Here is a 4,382-nt window from a genome sequence, read left to right as displayed (position 1 = left end):
AAAAAAAAAAGATTTATTTATTTTGAGAGAGGGAGAGAGAAAATCCTTAAGCAGACTCCACACCGAGCAGGGACCCCAATGTGGGGCTTGATCCCAGGACCCAGAGATAATGACCTGAACCAAAATCAAGAGTCGGACATTTGACTAACTGAGCCACCTAGGCAACCCTACACATACTTTTTTCAAGTTTTTATTTATTTGAGAGAGAAAGGTTGGGGGAGGAGGGAGAGACCATCCCAAGCCGACTCTGCACCGAGCACAGAGCTTTACACGGGGCTTGATCTCACAACCCCAAGATCAGGACCCAAGGTGAAACCAAGAGGCAGACCTTCAATTGACTGTGTCACCCAGGTGCCCCTATAAAGTATTTTTTTTAATTATCATGAATAAACAGCTATGTGATTTAAAACACACCCACAGACACACGCACTTTAAGAATAATCACTCACTGATGAAGCCTGTAGTACCTTGAAATCATTAAATGAAAATAATAAAAGTTGGGGGGCCACCTGGCTAGTTCAATCAGTAAAACATCAGCCGCTTGATCTTGGGGGTCATTTAGCCCCATAGAGATTGCTTAAAAAAAAAAATAATACCTTACAATTAGTGATTACTTAATGTGTACCAGGCACTGTTTTAAGAGCTTTACATGTATCTGCTTAATTCTCATAAAAATTATATAAGGAAGCTATTATTGTAGTTTCACAAATTCAAACTGAGGTGAAGTAGCTTGGTCAAAGCTATGTAACTGGGACTCAGGTACTTTTGCACCTGGCTCCAGAGGTCCCAAACAGAGCAGGCTTGCAGCTGACAAAATCCAAAAGGCAGAGAGACAACAAGTGGTAAAACAAAAATGGTATTTATTCTGTGAGGCCAATACCAGGAAAATAGTAGACTTATGTCTCAAAGACTGTCTCCCAGGTGCTGAAAATACTTCTAGGTTTGTGTAAGGAGAACGTGGGACAAGGGTCAGTGGGAGCACACAGGTGGGCAGTAAAAGTCAGGTAGATTCATGTCTAGGGTCCGTCACAGAGGGTCTTGTGAGAGCAAGGCAGTCCCTATTGCTTAAGGGCTAGTTTTGGTTCCCATCTGGGGATCCTTTGCCTGAAGGGTCTTTTGCCTGAGTTAAGAGGTAAGCTGAAAAGAACTTAATTGAGAGCGCAGAAGGCAAGCCAAGGGTTAACATGAACTGACACCCCAAAATGCCCCCTCCACATAAGGTGGGACGTGTATAACCTTTCTCAGACACTAGTTGACTGCCTAAGAACAAAGGCAGGGAAAGAACAAATGGTCAACTGATAAAGATCACAGTTATATAGGACATGAAACTTAAATGTCTTAATGATTTACAAGAAATACAATCTTAATAATAGACCTCCACAGTCTGTTTCCTGGAGCCCTAACATCACCTTCACCTCCATAGAATAGAAAACTCTGGGGCACTTGGCTGGCTCAGCCAGTTAAGTGGCTGCCTTTGACTCAGGTCATGATCCCAGAGTCCCAAGATTGAGCCCTGCACAGGTTCCCCGTTGGGGGTGGTGGGGAGTCACCTTCTCCCTCTAACCCTCCCCCACCTCATACTCACTCTCTCACTGTCTCTCAAATAAAATCTTTTTAAAAAAGGATAGAAAATCCTATACCATCAGTCACTCCTCACAATCTCAATGCCCCTCTTGCTGCCCCTGGGTCCTCCCCCTGTGCTATAATTAAAACAACTTTTTGCACCGTAAAAATGTCTCAAGTATTCGATCTTGATCTTTGGGCTTGATGATCCCACAACACAGACGGACATCAAAACAGAGGTAAGTAGTTGAAGCTCTCTTTCTGTTACCATAGTTTGTAAGTAGAGGAGTCAGAATTTCATCCCAGACCTTTTGTCTTTGAGCCTGTGTTCTTAACCAGTCCTGTAACATACCTTTCTGATGACACTCATGCACTTATTTTGAAACTGAATTACTAAAGAATTCATACCGCATTCGGTTTGACACCAAAAAGAAGTCTGAAATGTAATCATGTTAAGAAAAGAGAATAATTTGTTCTCACAGCAAAACTACCCCAAAATTACCCCTCGGCATCTCCTTCTGAACACCCCTCTCTTGCCTAAACCAAAAATATCTCAGCACTCTTACACTAAGCCAAGTTTAGGCCTCAGAATCCTTCTCAACCCAGCATACGTAATAGCTGGCTCACAAGAGGAAACCTGTACACTACATCTAGTGGTACACTAAAACATGGTGTTTCATATAATGCAAATGTATGTTACAGTCCAGTCTTTTTCCTTTCTGCCCCACAACGTTCTTAGAGAAAATTTACAAGGCCAAACCAAGTTGAGAGGTCAATGTTTCCATTACTGACAACCCTATTTAATGGTCAGTTGACTGTTGAACAATGAGGGGTTTAGAGGCACCGTTCCCCTCCAGCCAAAAATCTGCATAAAACTTTTTTTTTTAAAGATTTTATTTATTTGACAGACAGAGATTACAAGTAGGCAGAGAGACAGGCAGAGAGAGAGAGGAAGCAGGTTCCCCGCTGAGCAGAGAACCCGATGTGAGGCTCGAATCCCAGGACCCTGGGATCATGACCTGAGCCGAAGGCAGAGGCTTTAACCCACTGAGCCACCCAGGCGCCCCTGCATAAAACTTTTGATTCTCAGAAATAGCCTACTAGGAACCAGAGGCCTTACCGATAACATTCCTCTAACACATATTTTGTATGTTATGTGTACTTAATACTGTATTCTCACAATAAAGAAGCTAGGGAAAAGAAAATGTTATTAAAATCATAAGGGGGGGGCACCTGAGTGGCTCAGTCATTTAAGCTTCTGACTTTTGATTTTTGGCTCCGGTCACGATCTCATGGTTGTGAGATCAAGTCCCAAGCCCAGCTTCATAATCAGCACTGAGTCTGCTTAACAGTCTCTCTCCCTCTCCATCTGCTCCACACACTTGTTCTCTCTCTCTCTCTCAAAAAAAATAAACTCTTTATTATTTTTTAAATATTTTATTTATTCATTTGATAGAGGAAGAGAGAGAGAGAGAGAGAGAGCACAGGTGGGGGCGGGGAGAGGAAGAAGCAGACTCCCCGCTGAGCCAGGAGCCGGATATGGAGCTGGATCCCAGAACCAGAGATCAGACCAGAGCCCAAGGGAGATGCTTAACCATATGAGCCACCCAGGAACCCCTAAATAAAATCTATAAAAAAGAAAAAAAAATGGGCGCCTGGGTGGCTCAGTGGGTTAAGCCGCTGCCTTCGGCTCAGGTCATGATCTCAGGGTCCTGGGATCGAGTCCCGCATCAGGCTCTCTGCTCAGCAGGGAGCCTGCTTACCTTCCTCTCTCTCTGCCTGCCTCTCCGTCTGCTTGTGATTTCTCTCTGTCAAATAAATAAATAAAATCTTTAAAAAAAAATCATAAAGAAGAGAAAATACATTTACAATACTGTAGCATATATAAAAAAATCCACATATCAGTGGAACTCACAGTGCAGACTTGTGTTGGACAAGGGTCAGCTGTATTACTGCTTGAGGTCAAATTCTATGGAAGCAGGGACTGAAATAGAAAACAGCGTGCGTGCAGTTTATTGAGGGCTTCCAGAAGAAAGGCAGTGAGGAAGGCAAGATAAAACTGGAGAAAGAGCTGAACAAGGATGTTTCTCTACCCACTCACACCATGGAGTAGGAGCACGAACTGCTGATCCCACGTTAAGGCAAAGGAGCCAGCCTTTTGTACCCAGGCATTGGGTTGATTACTGGCTGTGGGTGCAGCTGGGGGTGGGAGGTAATCACCCCAGGGAAACAGTTCCCATTTGGCCAAGAGCAGTTCTCTGGAGAAGACTACAGTCGGGAGCCTCAGCAGCCAACACTCAGCTGCTGAAAATGGGTGTGCTGGCCTGGCTGAGGGCCTGGGTGGGCACCAATATGTTGACTAGAGTGTCCTTTAATATCTGAAATTGTGTGCATGTGGATATATGACCGTTGGGTCCCCCAATAATGGGTCTATGGTCAAAGGAGCAAGACTGATACAAAGCAAAGGTCAAGCAAAGCTTTATTTCGCGCCAAGCATCAAGAATCAAACTGACCGTCAAACAGACCTGTGGGCGGGGGGTGGCCCTTACAGAGAGGGTGACCCCTTCCTGCCTCACAGACTAACTTTTATAGAGCAAAGGCCATGTGGTTGGGCCTGGCCACACACAGGTAGCCAATGAGATTGTAACACACAGAGAAAGCTGCACAGTCATGCTAGGTCACACATAAGTGACCAATTTAATTGCAATTCACCCTCTAGTAGACATTTGAACTAGCCTATCACCTTGGTCAGAATTGGCGCCCAAAAGGCAGGGCCCACACGCCTTGGTAGCTAGTGAGACAGTATGCGCACTCTACTG

Source organism: Mustela lutreola, chromosome 12 (genome assembly GCF_030435805.1).
Source record: "Mustela lutreola isolate mMusLut2 chromosome 12, mMusLut2.pri, whole genome shotgun sequence".
Lineage (NCBI taxonomy): Eukaryota > Metazoa > Chordata > Mammalia > Carnivora > Mustelidae > Mustela > Mustela lutreola.
This window is presented reverse-complemented; position numbering follows the sequence as displayed.